The following is a 20,573-nucleotide window of genomic DNA, read 5'->3' as shown; positions in this document are numbered from 1 at the left end:
TGGAATTGAACACTGCCAGGGATGGGGCAGCCACAGCCTCTCTGGGCAACCTCTTCCAGTGCCTCACCACCCTCACGGTGAAGAACTTTCTTAAACCTAATCTAAATCTACCCATTTTCAGTGTAAAGCCATTACCCCTTGTCCTATGACTACATGCCCTTGTAAAAAGTCCCTCTCCTGCTTTCCTGTAGGCTCCCTTCAGGTACTGGCAGGCTGCTCTAAGGTCTCCCTGGAGCCTTCTCTTCTCCAGGCTGAACAACCCCAACTCTCTCAGCTTGTTCTTATAGGGAAGGTGCTCCAGACCCCTGATCATCCTCATGGCCTCCTCTGGACCTGCTTGAGCAGGTCCATGTCTTTCTTATGTTGAGGGCCCCACAGCTGAACACAGTACTCCAGGTGGGGTCTCATGAGAGCAGACTAGAGGGGCAGAATCCCCTCCCTCAACCTGCTGGTCATGCTTCTTTTGATGCAGCCCAGGATACGACTGGCTTTCTGGGCTGTAAGCACACACTGCTGGCTCATATTCAGTTTTTCATCTACTAATGCCCCTAAGTCCTTCTCCGCGGGGCTGCTCTCAGTCCACTCATCACCCAGCCTGTACTTGTGCTTGGAATTGCCCCAACCCATGTGCGGGATCTTGCATGTGGCCTTGTTGAACTTCATGAGGTCTGCACAGGCCCACCTCTCAAGCCTCTCCAGGTCCCTCTGGATGCATCCCTTCCTTCCAGCGTCTTGACCGCACCACACAGCTCGGTGTCGTTGGCAAACTTGCTGAGGGTGCACTCAATCCCACTGTCCATGTCACCGACAAAGGTATTAAACAGCGCCGGTCCCAATGCCGACCCCTGAGGAACACCACTCGTCACTGGTCTCCACTTGGACATCGAGCCATTGACTGCAACTCTTTGAGTGTGACCATCCGGCCAATTCCTCATCCACCAAGTGGTCTATCCATAAAAACCAAGTCTCTCCAATTTAGAGACAAGGATGTCATGCGGGACAAGTCCAGTAGATGACGTCCGTTGCTCTCCCCTTATTCACCAATGCTGGAACCCTGTCGTAGGCGGCCACCAAATTTGTCAGGCATGATCTGCCCTTAGTGAAGCCATGTTGGCTGTCACCAATCACCTCCTTATTTTCCATATGCCTAGGCATAGTTTCCAGGAGGAGCTGATCCATGATCTTGCTGGGCATAGAGGTGAGACTGACTGGCCTGTAGTTCCCCAGGTCTTCCTTTGTATTCCCTTTTTTTAAAATTATAATCAATATGTTTATGTATAGAGAAGTATAAGGGTCAACACAGTTGCTACATATCCTGTTCATTATAATTTCTTACATGCACTAAATTCACAGGCATGACCAGGGAATATGTAGCCTCTTCAAGTGGCAAACATAATGTATAATAATGAGACTGAATTTGTCCTTTTCACCTGCAGGGCACTAGAGATAACTGTGGCATTCTTGGTATAACAGTGTGGCAAGCATGATTCTAGCACCATACATCAACAGCTCTGTAACCTCCCTCTGATTTGAAGCAATTTAACTCTTTTTTTTTCCAAATAAACCTTAACTATTATAGCCAAAAACTAGCTCTCCTACATTCTAAGTCAGTCCTCTTTCATTTAAGTTGTTTCTAACACTTCTGAAGTTTATGTTTTATCTGTAGTAATGTGTAAATCATCAAAATACATACATACAATCTAATCAATGCTAAAGAAGTTTCTGTTCAAGCTAGTATGAAAACAAAAGAAACAAAAATTCAAGTGTATATATATCTCTTCATGTAGCTGAATGGACAGACAACCTATTGCTAAGGCAAAGCTCCAACACCCCTCTCAAAAAGTCAGAAAGTGCCCTTCCATCAGAATTAAGAGGTTTCAGATCAGGCTATATTTGAAAAAGTGGTTTGATTTCAGAAAATGTTAATTTTTTCCCATTTCTCTTGTTTGATTTATGATGACTCCAGAGATCAGGAGTAACAAATGACTGAAAAACACACTGAAATCTGCTTTTGATACTAAAAATGGAGGCTATATCCTTCATTATGAGGATGTGAATAAAATTTTCTCATCTGGATCATCCCTGATTTAGTTTTTACATGTTCTTTGATTATAGCTACTCGTGTCAACATTTTTTCATGTGCCTAATTTCAAAATAGAGAAATGAATAATGTGGTACTCTATGAGAACCTAGAATACTCTATCTTTTTTCAGGAAGTCATTTTTAAGCATGATGGAATAAAGACTCCCTGTTATTTCATCCAGCAGACAGCATAGCTTACAGTTTTAATTCTGAAATTCTCACCGAATTCCACATTAGACTCTCCTACAGGAAATTCTTTGTTCACGCTTGGCTCAGGAAAATCTGAAACTTTGGCAAGTAAGATAAGTAATGTCTAATATTCCTCCTTCAACACATCCATAAATGAAAGAAGCTGAAGAACACATTCAGTAAACTGGAACTGAAAATGCACACCAGTAAGTTCAAACAAGGCACTCCTAAATAGAAGATTAGGTTTACATTTCCCACACATCAGATTAAATCCCATGAAAATCAGATTTTACTTTTCACCTTCTAAAACATTATTCATATTGTGGTTTTAATCAAACAGAAATAGGAAATATAAAGATAAAAAATACAACTATTGTAAATGGCCGCACTTCTGATTTATTCAGATTTTCTTAACAATCTTCAGCTGTTGTTTGAATCTCATCAGCCTGTCAACTGGGCCAGTGGGAAGGTGGTTAGAAAAACAATTCTGGTGGCATTCTGTCTGAAACAGAACCATTAGAAGAAAAAAAGCCTTGGAATATCAGAGAACAAAATAGCGAGGAAGACAAATTTCCTAAACATGGACTTAAAGAAAGGTGCAAGCTATCATTTGATCTTGGATTAATATTCAAGCCTGGTCACCTGGCTCTGACATAATAGAGTACGGTAGGTACAGCAATGGTGTCATTACTTTGACACAAATTTCTAAACCCAGCATACACTTTCTACTTTTTTTGCTGTTAATCATGTTAATCAGAATTTTGACTTAAGCAAGTGAATAATCATTGATTTCATGCTGCAACCATGCAGGATGCATAACGTTTATATGCGGCTTGAATTTGTTATTGCTAGCACAGATCAGTCCAATTTGGTGTCCAAGCCTCATTTTTCACTTTTTTTGGTTTTGGACCACGACACTTATCTCTTTTTGAAACTCCATTTTTAAACGACCACCAACTCGGTATCAAATTACATTTTCTACAAAAAGAACACTTCTTTTTCCTGCTGGTAATTTTAAATTCAACTTTAATCTGCAGTAAAGGAATGGGTTGCGGTGGCTCTCAGATTTGTCACTAGTGGATATTTGCCAACATTACCCATTATTGTGGAACTCAGCAACTAGTTGCAATGCTTAATATATACTTAGAAGAGCCCAGGACAGGAGAAATAGGGAGATCTGTTGCTTACAGCTCAAAACATACAGACTGTGTGGTGCTCAAACTTTAGTATTCCTAGCAAAACTAATTAGGGATACTTGTGCAACTGGACGATATTGTCTAGTTTAGCTATTAACCCTTGCTATAAAAAGGGCTACTTTATCTTTAAGAAAGCATACAGGACTGCGGACAGGACCACCACTGCCTCTGTATATTTAATTTCCATGACTAAAGCATCTTTTCTCTGTTTAGACATGTTAGGATGATTTTCAACTGTAGTATCTCGGATCCTCAAAACCCTATAAAGATATGTGTTATTGAATTTAAATAGACTAAGTGATGCTTTCTGTGGGGAAAAGGGCTAAGATTTCCTGATGAAATACAGTAGAAAAGAGGTTCTACCTCCTAACTTTCTTAACGCTTCATGTCTGTGCCTCAGCTTCTTTGTAAAATTGGAGATCAAACAACAGGAGTTGCAAAGAAAAACTTACTCACTTTCAGAATCTACTGCTTCTAAACATGAAATCTTGCTAAAGAAACCCATTTCTACTGCAATATTCAGAGAAGTTGAACATTTCTGTGCTGCTTGGTTATTTAATACCTTAGCCAGTGTGCTGCCATTTTCGTTATGATGTACTGTATTTTTTAGGTACTGATCAGAGGCTCACTGTTCAGAATGGCATCTCTTGTTACTTTATGCATCTAGAGGAGTTAATGACTGTGAAATGGTCAAATACTCTTGTAATCAGCCCAGTTAAAAAAAAAAATAAATCATAGTTATAAATCTAGAGGATTAAATAAAGACATTACTTCCCTCACTGCAGCATCTGAATGATGCAGAGCTCTCTCTTATTCTGTGCTCATATAGCTCTTTTCATAAACTATCATAGGCACTGCCATAATATAACAATGTCAGAAAAATATTGGAAATAATATTATGACAATATATAATAGCTTACTTGGCCAACATAAAACAATGCTTTAATATATTAGCAATATATTCACAGTTTTAATTCACCTGTGTTAGTTACTATGTTTTATGTTGTACAAATCAGCCTTGTTTGTACTGCTCACTTGCTTTATTGAAAAATGGCAGGGATTACCTCCAAAATAATTTTTCTTTTACTTTAAGTCAGTTCAAATAGCTGTATGACTGAAATGAACAACGATTTACTAGATTAGAGTAATCTTGAGCCCAAAGAGGCACAGCATACCCAGGTCTGCCTGGTGATGTGGGCTGCCTCTTCGCCATCTGCTCCTAAGCAGGAAGAACAGAGGACTGTTCTGCCAGAGGGAATTCCTTCCCAAAGGCTGATATTTGGCAGCTGCAGTTAAGCATCAGCCCATACTGATGCTGAACAGAGCAGTAGGAAGCACTCTCAGCACCTGTGTCTCAAGGTGCAGCTCCTTTTCCGCTACCTGCATACATATTCTGATTTTTTACCTCTAGCTATGTAGACAGCCCTACTGTGTCACTGAGATGCATCTTGCTCCCCTACACAAGACAGGATTAAAAATAAAAAAGAAAGCTATACCTAGGAAAACTTGAGATTAAGGTTTTACATAGTCCAAGCAAACAGAGCATTGCAAGCAAAAAAATAAAAAAAAACACAACCAACCCCCATAAAATATTGTTCTAATCTATGCTTAGAACTGTTTCAGTCACATCCCTCATGCAAATTTCTTTCAGCACGCTCTTGCTCAAAGGCCACATAGTCATGAATTCCACTCCTTCCCCCTACTTCATGAGGCTCCACGAGAATAACGTCCATCTCCAGGTACTTTGATATAGATTTAAATGCCCTGGGGATTCTAGCTGCAGTCAGACACCTTGTGTCTGTAAGTTGTTTTCACTTTTCCTTTTCAATAATCATATTGCCTAATGCAGGCTGTTCATTTGGTAATCTTCAATCCTTGTTACAGATTTCAGTATCTTCCTGAGAAACATTATAGCAGATATTGGATATAAACAAAAGCTGCTATGCATGGGATCTCTGGTATATTAACAACCTCTCACGGAGACCTCACCTTCTACAACAGGTACATGTCACTTCAATAAAAAGTGATCTGCTTAATGCATCTGAGAGTAAATTCTTTACCTCCCCTTTACCATCCTTTAACATGGTTTCTTTTGTCAGAAGAGGTTTAAAGTGCTTTGAAGCTGAATTTTTGTTATCTATCAATTATATGTTGCCAAATCAACAGCTAATCCTTTGCAATTCCCCAAGACGTCAAAGGAATTAAGGAAAGAAATTTTACTATTTGGTATTCAGATCAACTTTTCTACCACCAGTTTTATGCTACTGTAGTCAGAGTAAAATTTCCACTAAAGTGTTAAAAATTGCAGGACAGGATCCAGCAACAGTACAGGAACCAGAACATTCAGATGAAGGTGCCTGAACATTCAGTCTTAGAAAGAGTAAATACCCCAAACTGCTCTCCTTCAGCGTCAGGTGAACAGTTTTCTGCCACCTACCATAATAGAAATTAAGGAATTAAATAGGAAATCAGGAAGAGGAGCATAATTGGTAAGAAAATAAATAATAATGGAGAAATAACAAAAGTAGCAGATGAACAAAAAACAACCCTAGAGAGAGGAAGAAAAAGAATTAACCTGAGACACTGAATCACTGGCATCCTGACACACTAAAGGGGCCAGCTTTTCTACCAGTTTTTAGTGAAGGAGGAATTTCACACAGTGAGTTTGAACAAAAAGAACACAGCACTTCTCCCCACAAAACATACCAGATTTATTATATACGGTGTTATCAGCTGTGAAGAGAGCAATGTATATGGCATTGAATAATGCAGGTGAAGACTACCTGGTAACTCATCTCTTTCATATTTGATTTCTCAGATCATTTCAGAGATCCAATGGTCTATTCTTGTCATGTCACAGTCTTTAGTTTTTTGTGAAACATTGAAGGGATTGCTCCTAAGTTCTCCTGTCTCCATTTGTCTCTTGAGGGTTATTGACTTTGGTTCTGTCTAAGGGCTCTTTCTTCTAAGATAAAACCCTAGAGGTCTCTTGGTGAAAAGGAAGGGGAAAAAAAAGAAGAAAAAAAAAAAAAAAGAAAAAGAAAAAGACGGAACAGAAGCTTCCCAGCTTTAATTTATAGATATAAAGAATATATAAAAAAATATATATAGTTGAGTATTCCCTTTGCCTGCTAGCAATGGGCACTGCCTACACAGTTTTGCATGTGCATGCTTTGTGACTGTAGTGTTATCAATCGCCAGCTGTGTAGAACTAGTTGTGCGCGCACACTGGTCAGTATTTACAGCCATTCAAAATACAAGCTTTGTTCTAAACATGGTTTAAGAACATAATTCATTCTGAAGCTGTATACCCTTCACTTAATTTGAAAGGTTTGAACATTTCCATAAATCATGGAACACAACTGGTTTCTCAGCTGTTAGAAAAGGAAAACCAAAACCAAACCCAGCATTGACTACTATGACTTTACTATAAATACCCTTGAAGGGGCACAGCGATTGCCACAAATATAAAATTTAGAACCATTCATCTTAAAATAGACCCCCAAAAAGCATTTATCACACAGAACAGCAAAATGCAGCCACCTGTAAACTGATCAGCCAAAGAAATGCACAGAAAGAGCTCCATTTGCTGGAGCAATGTGAAACATTTGTGGTTCCCACCAGAAGCAGAAACTGGTCAGAATTCAAGAATATATACTTAGTACTGGTATCAGATCAATATCATTAGACTCCAATGAAGATGAAAGCCTCTTACTGAAAATATAAATTACCTTTTACCATCAAGATTTCAAGTTATATTAAAACAGCATTCTTATCTTCCCCTTCCTTCAGTCAAAATAGCATTTCCTACAATAGTTCACATGAAACACAATTTAAGCAGTGAATCAGAGACTGAAACATCAATCCATTAAGCTGCCTGTTTCTCATTAAGTGTAGGGATGGAGAAGTTCAAACTTTATTTAGTATGTTGCAGATGAAGATATCACAATGTCAGCTCATCTAATTTCAGTTTCTTTTCATATTTGCTCTGAAGGGTTGTAACTTCTTTTCCCAGTATAAAGCCTGGAATCCAGACCGTTCTCTATGGCACTGACATTAGATTCATAGCATCATAGAATAACTCAAGTTGGAAGGGACCCATAAGGATCCTCGAGTCCAACTCCCTGCTTCTCACAGGACTACCTAAAACTAAACCATACCACTAAGAGCATCGTCCAGATACTTCTTGAACTCTTGACAGGCTTGGTGCCATGACCTAGTGACCGACCACCCTCTCAGTGAAGAACCTTTTCCTAATGTCCAACCTGAACTTCCCCTGGCACAGCTTCATTCCATTTCCTCATGTCCTGACACTGGTCACCAGAGAGAGGAGATCAGCACCTCCCTCTCTGCTGCCCTCCTTGAATTTGTAGACCATGATGAGGTCAACCCTCAGCCTTCTTTTCTCTAAGCTGAACAAGCCAAGTGACCTCAGCTGCTCCTCGTAAGTCTTACCCTGAGACCTTTCACCATCTTGGTTGCCCTCTTCTGGACACATTCTGATAGTTTGTTGCCCTTCTTATACAGAGGAGCCCAAAACTGCAGCCAGTACTTGAGGTGAGGCCACACCAGTGTGGTGTAGAGTGGGACAATCACTTTCCTTGACCGGCTCACTATGCTGTGCTTGATGCACCCCAGGACACGGTTGGCCCTTTTGGCTACCGGAGCACACTGTTGACTCATATTCAACTCGCCATCATCCCAGACCCCCTAGATCTCTTTCTGCGGGGCTGCTTGCCAGCCTCTTGTCCCCCAATTTGTATGTATAATCAGGATTACCCTGACCCAGGTGGAGAATCCAGCACTTGCTCTTGTTAAATTTCATACGGTTGGTGATCGCCCAGCTCTCTCGTCTACCCAGACCTCTCTGTAAGGCCTCTCTACCCTCGAGGGAGTCCACAGCTCCTCCTAGTTTAGTTTCATCAGCAAACTTACTTAATGTACATTCGATTCCTGCATCCAGATCATTTATAAGAACATTAAAGAGCACTGGCCCTAAAATTGAGCCCTGGGGAAACCCACTGGTGAGTGGCAGCCAGCCTGATGTAACCCCATTTGCTGTAACTCTGTGAGCCCGACCCGTCAGCCAATTGTTCACCCAACGTATTATGGACCTGCCTAGCTGAATGCTGGACATTTTGACCAGAAGGATACTGTGAGAGACAGTATCAAAAGCTTTGCTAAAATCAAAAACCACCACATCTACTGGCTACCCTTGGGCAACTAGATGGGTGACCTTGTCATAAAAGGAAATTAAGTTAGTTGGAAAGGACTTTCCCCTCGTGAACCTGTGCTGGCTATGACCAATGACTGCATTGTCTCTCAAGTGTTTTTCAGTAACTCCCAGAATAACCTTCTCCATAATTTTACCAGGCACTGAAGTGAGACTGACAGGCCTGTAAATACCAGGCTCTTCCTTCTTACCCCTCTTGAAAATTGGGACAACCTTTGCCAGCTTCCAGTTGACTGGGACCTGTCCAGACTTCCAAGACTGTTGAAAAATAATAGAGAGAGCCCCCGTGATAACATCAGATGGCTTTTTCAGTACCCTGGGATTAATCCCATCAGGCCCCATAGCTTTATGCGCATCCAGCTGGAGCAGCATTTTCAGGGTCAGCTGGGAGTTTGTCATCCCTCTAGTCACATCTTCCAACACAGGGCTCCAGGGCCCATCATCAGTTTTAAAGACAGAGGAGAAAAAGGCATTAAATGTCTCCGCTTTGTCTATGTCCCTGTTTGTGAGGTGACCGACCTCATCAAGTAATGGACCAATGTCATCTCTGATCCTCCTTTTGCTGTTAACATATTTTTGTTGTCCTTCACAGTGTTGGCCAGCCTGAACTCTAATCGAGCTTTGGCTGCAGGAATTTTCTCCCTACAGTGCTGAACAGCATCTCTGTAGTCCTCCTGTGTCACTTGTCCTTGCTTCCAATGTCCATACACTTTCCTTTTCTGCCTATGCTCTAGAAGAAGATCCCTGCTTAGCCAAGCTGGCCTTCTGTCCCACTTGCTTGACTTCCAACACTTTGGAATTATCTGCTCCTGTGCTCTTAAGAGATGGCTCTTAAAAAGTGACCAGCATTCATGGACCCCAATACCTTCAAAAGCAGATTCCCAGGGGACCTTACCAACTAGTTCCTTCAGCAACCCGAACGCAGTCTGTTCTCCCTGTATCCAGGGTCGAAGTTTTGCTGGCAGTTTTTCTCCTATCGCCAATGATTTGCAACTACTTCATGGTCACTGTGACCAAGACAGCCACCAATCACCACTTTGCCCACGAGTCCCTCTCTGTTTACAAACGACAAATCTAGGAGGCCACCTTTCCTAACTGACTCCCTTAGTACCTGCACCAAGAAGTTATCTTCAGTGTGCTTTAGAAATTTGCTGGACGACTTTGTGTCCGCTACATGATATTCCCTGTTGATGTCTGGGAAGTTAAAATCACCCATAAGGACAAGGGCAGTTGATCCAGAGATCAACTTGACCAATTCCCCATAGAATAATTCATTGGTGTTGTCATTCTGGCTGAGTGGTTGATAGTAGACTCCCACAACAACATCCACTTTATTTATTTTCCCTTTCATCCTTACCCAGAAGATCTCAACCATGCCACCACCAACTGTAAGCGCCATACAATCCAACTCCTCCCTTACACACAGTACCACCCCCCCCCACCTTGCCTGCCCTGCCTATCCCTCCTGAAGAGCCTATAATTGTCCATCAGCCGCAGGACTCATCCCACTAGGTTCCACTTCGGCCAACGATGTTGTAGCTCTGGGACTGGGCCAAAGGTTCCAGCTCCTCTTGTTCATTCCTCATGCTGCATGCATTAGCATAAAGATATTTCAAATGTGCTCCAGTGTACTCAGCACATCTTGGAGCAGACTGAAGGACCTCGCTAGCACACCATCCCTCAAACATTGGCGTGCCACCCCCAAGCTTATCTCTAGCGAGTCTGGTTTTATCCCTTTCCCCCTTCAAATCTAGTTTAAAGCTCTTTCAATGAGCCCTGCTAACTCCCGTGCAAAAATCTTTTTCCCCCTTTGAGAAAGGATTATCACAAAAGCATCAACAAAGGAACATTACAGAACTTCCATGAGAGTCTACCCATTTTATAGGTAGAAAAATGCACCCAAGAAGAAACCTGAAACACGGCTAGGGACTGATGCCAGACCCTCTGGATCTCAGACCAGTTCCAACCATAAGCAAGCTATTCTTCTCTTTTGTTTACAGTAAATTACCTAAAAACATTCAGTGCAATTTTTCGTAACGACTCTTGGACCCTCATTAACAAAAGGCTATGTTACCTCATTTCTTCTATATAATAAAAACCTAAATTAGGTCTGGAGTACCTAGGTTGAATTGATTAGCAACAACTTTGAGTGGAAGACTCTTGAAAAGCAGATTATAAACTGAAAACTATCACCATTTGTATAAATGCAGGAGGCAAGACCTACGCTTACTCTCACTTTCCTGCATCAAACCTTTCTTGTGTCACAAATGCATTTATAACTTCTCCCAGGTAATAAAGTAGTTTCTGTTCTTTCCAGAGGGGAAGTTTTTAGACTGTCTACCACAGCTACAGGTTACACAAAGACATAACTCTCAGTAATGTTATATGAGCGCAGATTGGCCTGTTTTTCTGGCAGCTGCCAAGCCTGGTGAAGCATGGAAGCAATTCGTGAATTGCAGCAGTGGAATCTCTGAATGGTTTTAATTAATGAATGCCAGGGAGCTGGAGGGAGCTCACCAGCAACAAAAAGGAAGGTATTTCCCAGAGACATCTGAAAGCCTAACCTAGTACTCAACCAGCCAAAACTTCTATACTCCTGAGCAAAGAAAAAAGCTTTCCGAATTAAATGATGTTTTGTGCTTTTTTCATGTCTCATGAGATGTGGGAATAGATCCTTACGAAAAGTTTTGCATCAAAAATCCCATTTTATTTTCCACCAGTGTGATTTTCCATTGTTAATATTCTTACACTCTGCATATATTAAGGGACATTAATAAATGAAAGCAGCAAGTCAGCCTGTCGGATATTTCATAAAGTACCATGGGAAATGATTGGTTTACAATAAGTGGACAAAATCTGTTTGTTCAGCAAACTTAATTTAACTGAGGACCAATAAATGTGTGCATAGCATGGACATATTGAAAATTAACTGGGCTCAGAAATACACCATATAGCTGAGCTTTTGGGGCAGCGGAGCAACTTAATGTTCTGGTACTTCATGGCTCAACTCTACCTCTTAACATGAAGGAAGAAGCATTGTAGTTACACGAGGGATGACAGATCTTTAGTTTGCACGTTCTCTTGAACTTCTGAAATGCTAGCAACAAAAACATCCATAGTTAAGGCTTCAGGGGAGAAAGAGAGTCTCCACAAACACAGTAGTTAAGCCTGGAAGGTGCGACTGAAATAAGCCGACCAAACAAGATTATGTACAGTTAAAAATAAAGCCATTAACTCTCCCTGTGAGACAACACTTTATTACGCTAAATTGCTATATGGCTGGTAAGCTGGCATCTTCATGAGCTTTAAGTCCTGTAAGGAATTTCTTGGCAACTTACTGTAAACTTGTGATTTGTATTCTCTAACAGGTCCACAGGAAGAGAAGAAAACCCCTGTTAAGATGCAGCCTCCAAATTCTCCCTCACATAGAGAACGGAGTTGAAACTCAGTGAGATTTAAGAAGCTCTCGAAAGACGTTCAGGAGACTCTGCATGAATGCTCAGGCAGTGCCAAACGTATGTGCTCCCATTCCCTACCAGTTTTCTGCCATTCATTCCAGCCACGATACCCCTGGAGCCTGAAAAGCTGACTGCATAACAATATCCTAGCATAAATTACCTTTTCAGTAGGTTTACCGTCGTGGGAGGTGATGCTTCTCCTCATTTCCCAAACTACCCCTGGACCTTCTCATCCTACTAGCCCATTGGAGACTGTTCCACAGAGCTGCCTGGACCCCCCCACAGCATCCACCCTGTGGAAGAAACAAATATTGAAAAACTGTGATGCAGCAATTAAATCTTCTAGAGACATAATTTGAAGACATTGGGAGAGAATAACTAAAGTGGACTAAAATATGACATAGAGATGTCATGACACTATCTGAGAAGGGAGGGGAGCTGTAGGGTTATAGTATCCCCTCAATGTACTTGTATGTATAATACAGCTCTTGAAGGCACAGGTAATTTAAAGAAGAGTTTAAGACACAAATATAAGCAGAGATTTCAAAGGTAGCAATTAGTCAATAATGTGATCACCTAATCTTGCATATGAAAACCTTGTCTGTTGGAAATGGCTGTATTTTTGCATGCGTAGCAGTAATAGGAAGGGGGGGGGGGTGTTACTGCTATATTTCTGTAATGAGTACATCATACATCATACAGGGCAGAGTGGTAGAAATTAGGTCTTTCCCTGTCATTAGCAACAGTGAAACACAGACACACCTCTTGAGGGCAAGGTATACCTGTCAGCATTGGAAACGTCCTACGTGTAGAGACTTACGTGCACATTGTGGTTAAAATCAAAATTGGGCAAAAGTTTAAAAATTAATTACTCTGCTAAATTGTTTTCAAGTTATAGCCTGGATATACTGCACCAAATTCCTGTTTCAGTCAATGTATAAATAAACATTAGAAATAATAATCATGCATATAATTTCATAGCTTGAAAACACGGATAGGAATGAGATAAAACAGTCCTTTTATTTCAAATATTTTAAAAACATTGCTCATTTACTAAAGGAAAAGAAATTCTACTGTCTCTTCTTTATGACAAAAGACAACTGAGTAAATGGTGACTCCAGATAACCCATAAGTCACTGATTCTGTTTTTCAAAGACCTGCCTGCTTTCTATTCCTTTGGCCTCGGCTGCCTAGCAACCTCCACAGAGCTCTCTTAGTCTATACTAATTCTGGAGAGTTTTCATTTATATATTTATTTATGAGAATGTCTATACGGAGGATACAGAAACAAAGAGCTGTTTGTTCCTTCCTTCTAACACCAGACTCCAAACGTGTCACCTCGGTGTCTCAGCAAAGGACACGGTCCTTGGTTTTGCAAAGAGAGGTACCTACCTCCTGGAAATTGCTTGGGAACTAAGCAGATCCCACTTTCCATAAAAGAGACAAAAGCTGAGTCTCTGTAGGAAGCTCCTGATGTAATAAGGCACGGATCTTTCTTGCCCTCCCTGTTGAGTTGATTCTTTGATAAGCTTTTTCACCCTGAAATACTAGGTGTTTATGTAAGGCTTCTGTTTTCATGCAGCCTGGAGCTTTTACTTAACATGAAGACAGGGTTTGTGCTGCTGTACTGGGTCACCAGCAGTTCCTGCATCATCCAAGCACTGGAGGGAAATGAAGATTAAAACTGATCTCCTGCTTACTAAAGAAAAAGCAGGACAGTTTGGAAGTTATGGGTGGGACTAATTATTATTACAAGTAGACTGAAACTGGTTATGGACTGTCTGTCCCTGAACCAGCCATCGGCTTTATGTGGAAGAGCCTATTTCCTCAGGGTTTTGTTTTTTTTTTTTTTTTTTCCTTTATTATAAGTGCAAAACTGAGGATGCCACAGAAAATAACCCTATGCTACAGAAAAAAATACTTATTTTCTTGCCAATTCTATTCAAACAGCACTTTGCAAATACTTTATGCCCTGACCAACACAGCCTTCTCCCCTAATCAGACAGAAAAAAAAAGGCAGGGGGAGAAAGAGATGGTCAAAGATGTGTCCTGAAGAGCCTAACATGCTCTTCCGAATGATGTGGTTAAGGCATGCCACGTGTTCACAGCTTGTGGGCACATGGCGATGGTGTGGGTTTTGCGCCTCACTACTTCTGACTCCTGAACACATATGGAAAAGTTTCCATTTACTTCTGGACCTAACTGAAGCCTGAAACATAGCAAACCAATGTGTCTTGAGACATAGCAATATGTCTTGGGCACTCCATTACATTCCTTTCTGATTAAGTTGATCTGTAGCTGTGTTTTGTCATTAAGGAACATACAGGGAACCTATGGCAGAACATAAACCTGAAACCAGATCCAACTTCCACTTTCTGTTTCTTACCAACAGAGCTATATACATAAAGTTAAGGTTGTTCTAAGCATGACAACAATTGTAGGATTATGGAAGCATTTGTAAATCATGGTATTTACATATACTTAGGCATCAATATTACTTTACCCCACATTTAATAGTATGAAATAAGTATATTTAGAAAAAAACCTCCTTAATACTGTAACAGGAAACAAAAAATATATCGGATGGTATATCAGTGTCCAATGAAATAAAATATAAGCAATGACATGAATGATAGAAAATTATTCAAAAATAACCAGCTGGGTAAAAGAGCTTCATTTTCCAAAGGTACTTATGGACAGTGAAAACATCCATGGAAACTGAAAGTGCAAAATTATTCATTAAACAGGAGGAAGAAAGTTACTGGGAGTAAACAGAGATCTGGGATTTCTTTTTCTATTCATGGGCTCACTATAAACAATTTTCTAAGTTGTTTTACCTCTGTCATCCTACACAATGACATAAGTTTGCAGTTCCAGCAAATCTCTCAATTTGTACTCCTGAGAGTTACTGTAATATGAATAAATTCCAAGTATAATCCAAAATTAAGTAGTTACTTATTGAGAAGCAGTTTCCCCATCGGTATGTTCATTTTTCACAGAGTATCATTATTAAAGCAAAAATTGAGCATATGGTGTTTCCCTCCCTTGCAAAGTATGATCATGATTTCATACGCTTTTCAATGGTAAGCCAAACTTTCTGAAAATAAACCTAATGAAGAGTACTGGAAGCATAGACTTACATGTCTGTTTTCTCACTTACTTTTCTGTTTCTAATAATTTCAAGGACATGTCAATACACAACAGAAGAGAAAGAATTTTTTACATGCATTTTTATAAAAAATCGTTATAATAGGCTTTCCTACAGAATGAATAAAATGGGAATTATGCCAAAGCAGCTACCAAAGGAAATCCTTTGGAAACGAGCAAAAACTAGGGAAAATGAAGTCTCTCGAGATATATGGAAAAATAACTTGCAAGCAGTCTCATCCTAGATTTCAAAGACTATAATTAGGTACTAAATCTACTACATTTACACTAGAAAATCTCATCTGCCATGCACTTATGCTTACAAAAGAAGAGGCATACCAGAAAGACTGATTTTGGCCATCTTCCTCCCTTCCTCTGTCCCTCAAATGAAAACAGAGACATGCAAAATGGCTTAGCTTTCTGGATATGGACTACAACAAAATGAAATGTTAAAGAAGGTTTGGACAAAGGACGTTACAAGGAGAATTAAGTTTTAGTAGGAAAAAGATGAAAGGAATATTGTTGTGAATACAAAGGATAATCTCTGCTTGAATAACTCCCCAAGGAGAACTGCAAGAAATCTTTTGAAAACAATCAATAGTATTAATCCACTGCCCAGCTCCTCATTTCAAGTGCGCTGATTTTACTTCGGACTTATGCCAGTAACTGATCAAAATTTGGTCTAAAATCTTTAAATATTTTCTAGAAGTTTATTGTGGCAATAAGTAACACAAACTCACTGAAGTTATAATCAGGCTTTAGTAATTGTTCTCAAAGCAGATATTTTTTATAGATTGCAAAGGGAGGAAAAAACCTGCAGTAAAAGGAAGACTTACTAAAGAAAAACCAATCACAGTAACATGTGCTACCATGATGACATAGTAAATAAAACCAATAAGCAGAAGAGAACAAACAGCTACACAGTTCCTGTTAGTTTTAATAAACCCCACTAACAGGGTAGTATTCAACTGCCAAAAGAAAGGAGGTTATTTTAGATACTCTATTTTACTACATCTGGCCCAGATTTGCCATTCCAGAAGAGAACAGGTTTCTTGTAGATCCTATGTCTTATCTGCCTGCTCCTGTGGAAGTCTTGGATACCCTAGGACATGTGAAATAGCATTAGATACTTTTATTTATGAATCCAAATCACTTGCCAGCTGTTAGTAAAAATGTGTGTGAGCTCTGGGTATTTACATGTTAGGTAACAAATAAGGGGAAAGTTAATAAAACAGGAAAATCGCAGTGTGCTATGCCCACATAAGATTTTCAACAGTCCCAGAGGGTACAGAGAGAAAATGCTATTCCAGACAGTTTCTTAAACAAAGACAGATATCTTTACACAAATTGTGTACAACCAGTAAATATGAAAAAGTTAAGTTAAATCTCACCTCTGAATAACTGCTGACTCACTGTGCAGTAAAACTAACTACCAGTGTTTTCTTCGTGATTTGAAAAGGCTTCCTTGCCAGTTTCCATTCCCTTCAGTTGTTGACATATTCTGCTATTTCAGAGCTGTATTTTATTTAAATGCTTATCAGAATAGAACTTTTTTTACACTAAGGAACTGGCCGAACCTCCATAAACTTTGATTATTTATTGCAAGGTCGTAACTACTTTTTTTCCCTGATCCTTTAGCTTAGTGAAATCCTGAGTAAGGATTATTCTCCTGCATGAGACCTATAATTTCTGTGTGTACTGCACTTCTCATTTTTCTTCTTTCAAGAATGCCAGATGGAAACAAAACAAAGAATAGTTGCATGTCTGGTGTGCTAATATTTTTATACTTCTGCATTTGAGTTAAGCAGATGGAGATTAGGTAATTCTGCATGGCTCTCTCTCCAAAACAAGTTGAGTTAGGTATAAATACCAATTTCTAAAATCACGTTCTCAGCTTTTCTCTGTGATCTGCTACAGCAAAGAAATTCACTTATATCCTTATGTCACTGATTGGAAATGTTTTTGTACATCTAATCAATAAATAAGTTAATTCGCGTTGAACCAATCTTCTAGACTATTTGTCTTGTTCAGCCTAATACAAAGCTGCGAGTGATTCATTTCAAAGCAAGAGTACAGTATGAAAAAGTGTCTTTGTAACGTAAAGGTCTGTATGTGTTTATAAACACAAAATGTCATTAAAAGTATTTCCCTTTGCCCATATTCCCCCATTTTATGATCAGTTCTATTGACTACTAATAATAGTCTCCAGATACTCGTCTGACAAATGGCTGTTTAATTTATTTTTTACTATGAAAGATTTGACCTGGTTTGTTCATCTATAAATACACATTTTTGTGCTGTAGACACAAATATGCATTTGTATTAGCTTTCATCCCTGCTGTGTTTGTACAACACAGTGTGACATTCACAAACAGAAAGAAAAGAGATTGAAGTGAAGAACATTGACAGTGTCGCCTAGCATTTTAAATACAGATAAATAAATAAATTAGTGCCAACTTCATCAACCGCTAAATTCAGTGTGGCTGAAATTAAACAGAAAGTGGGCCAGAGAGAAAAAAGTGAATCTTAGGTAAAAAATCAACCCACTTTGTCTACAAAGCAATAGGATGAGTGCTACCGAATTCTACCGAACCTTAGTTTTAGACTTAGATTTTCCCTCCCTGCTGAGGTTTCTGATATAGTTTCAGCTTAGCAATATTTATAAGGAATTTTGCCATACCATAGTGTAGGATCACCAAAGGAGTAGGCAAGGATCATTATCTCTACAAAAAAAGGAAGCTGACAGTCTTAAAAGACCGAGAACCACAGAAAAATTCAGAAAGCAGTGTTGAGTTCCAGAGCCCTATTTCAATCACAGAAAGACACAAGTTCATTTTTTTGAGAAGCATCTAAAAAATATTGTTGGGTTTTTTTTCAAAACTAAAACTCTATTAGTAATTATGATTGGTTATTATCATAAAGGGAATTATTCCTACTTTCTATGAATAATATTCCTCTGCAGGTTTATACGTTACTTATCATTTTAGGAATCTTTTACCTACTTAATGCCCAGTTCCTACAATTTTCAATCATTAATTTGAAGTGAATTTATGAAAATCAGCTTCAAAAACAAAGCATGGAAGCCAACAGCTTGAAAGGAGCTACAGGATGCCCCCACTGACTAGTTCATGTGGACACTTCCTAGTCACAATGCATTTCCCAAGCCAAAGAGTTTCCCAATACAGAGAGTTTTAATTATATTAATAATGCAAAGACCTACCCTATTACTTAATCTATTTTATGCCCTTTGTACCTTCAAGGTATTGCAAAATAAGATAACATCACTTGCTGGTGTTACACATGGGAAGAAAAATTCTTCCCTGAGGTATCAAAAAGAAAGATTTTCAAAGTCACCTGCTTTTTAGCTGATGGATTTCCTTCAGAAGGATATGAAGAATATGATTTGTCTATACTAATGAAGAAAATGATTTGCCTTATACTATATGTGCATAGCTACACATCATTGTTATACCTGGGAGGATAATTCCAGGAAAGGGATGTCTTCTCAGAAATTCACAAGATCACATAGTCTTAAAGCAAGGGGATAGTGATGAACTGCATTCAACAGATCCTGCAGAGAAATAACTAAATATTCATGCTTTTGCCAACTCAAAATAAACAGTGGAGCACTCTTTATCAAGGAAAATACAACTTCAGTTGATAGCTTACTGTGTTCAACTTAACGAATCATTTGGCCATCCAGAGATTATATGATAATCAGTTTTCTGGACAAAAGACTTATTTTAAAATTAACAGGGGAGGCAAACTAGAACTCAGATAGTTGTACTCTGGAAGTCAATCCAGCTTCACTTATCTGGTGGAACTACTATGTGGGACATCTCTTGAGAAATTCCAGTTCCACCCAACAGAGGGAGCGATGCTCATACCACAACTGTGCATCTCATCATAAAACACACCCCCTACACAGCCATCATGACATGAATTCTTGCTAAACCGATGGAACGATTGCCATAGAGCAACACACAAAATAGTTTACTTTTAAGACATTACACACATTATCCAGCAGTCACGCATGAAGCATATTGTTTTCTGAATTTGTGAATTCGTGGCACAATACACATTTTAAGAAGAATATTAATGAAGTGTTAAGCTGTAGTTGGTAATATCAGTCTCAGATAGCAAAATCCCCAGATATTGGTTTTGAATAAGATCTGTATTGGGTCTAATAGAACCAAAATCTCATTTTCAACTATAGCAATTTATCATACTATCAAAAGCTCATCATATGCGATACCAAAAATGCTCTCTCCCTATGAAGTGTGCACAATGTTGAATTCGTAGATCATATAAAGGTATATATGACTTGGATTTCAAAGGGGAGTTTATATACTATTTGTTAAACCAGAGCTTGTTGCCTTTTTCTAATAAACAAGCAAGTAAGAAAATACAAGAGTGTGCTAAGAAAAAGCGCTGATAAGAACGTCAACAGTGTGTCACTAACTATTTGTACGGATTACATCTAAACTAATTTCTAAGTTTATATGAAAAGAGGTGAATATAAGGTGGACACTGACAAGCAGGGACTGATGCATAACTGATATTCCCTGCAACATATTAAGAAGAAATCGCCAAAGCTTGTGCTACTGGGAGGTGCAATGCACTGTTACCTGCAAAAGAACAGGGAACAATCCTGAAACTGTAAATGAAAAATGAAAAAAAACAACCCACCAAACACAAAACAAACAGTGTAGAGCCATTAGAGATTAAGGATCAAAAGATTTTCATTGAGTGCTATTGCAACAGTTTAGTCTACTAGTATACAGCAAAGCAGTTAAAAATGTCAGTTGCTTTCCTGTCTGCAAATTGTACATAAAATAATGACATATTTCCTTGCTAATAATGGTGTTTTCAATAATTTTCAAAAAATACATATAACTAAAAATAATGAAACCCTATATATTAACAGATTGATTATGTGTCATGGGTCATATAGTTAGTGGTTCAGAACAGATGATCCAGCTTTAACAGAGGGAAACAGGCCAGAAAAGTCTCTGAACATCCTTGGGAAAAGAAACTGGGGCTTTAGACCTGGAAAGGACATCAAAATCTTTTTCTTACCTCTAAAAAGGATATGATTTGGAAATGACCTCCAATTTAAAATTAGTTCTATTACCTCAGAAGGGTGAAAAGGGAATAGTTAGCACATCTCTACCAGGAATGTTTGCTTTCTTTGTGTTATACTGATTACCAGGATGTCAAAAATGTTATCAGTTCCAGCTCAACACCCCAGTTTTCCAAAACTGCCAA

At 39.1% G+C, this 20,573-nt stretch overlaps 1 protein-coding gene across 8 annotated transcripts in view; it reads right to left on the bottom strand.

Moving 5' to 3' along the window:
- LRRC4C (leucine rich repeat containing 4C) overlaps window positions 1–20,573 on the bottom strand; it is a 549,191-nt gene that overhangs the window by 47,219 nt on the left and 481,399 nt on the right. For 5 of the 8 annotated variants that reach the window (XR_007509197.1, XM_049825898.1, XM_049825897.1 and 2 more), the window contains one exon: window positions 12,319–12,451. The exons of the other annotated variants lie outside the window; for them this stretch is intronic. The gene's annotated coding sequence lies outside the window, so the exon portion shown is untranslated. The remainder of the gene's footprint in view (window positions 1–12,318; window positions 12,452–20,573) is intronic. 8 annotated transcript variants of the gene reach the window in all.

The sequence above is a fragment of the Accipiter gentilis genome, chromosome 22, assembly GCF_929443795.1.
Source record: "Accipiter gentilis chromosome 22, bAccGen1.1, whole genome shotgun sequence".
In the NCBI taxonomy this organism is placed as follows: domain Eukaryota; kingdom Metazoa; phylum Chordata; class Aves; order Accipitriformes; family Accipitridae; genus Astur; species Astur gentilis.
The sequence above is the reverse complement of the archived record's forward strand: the minus strand, read 5'-3'. Positions and strand labels throughout refer to the sequence as shown.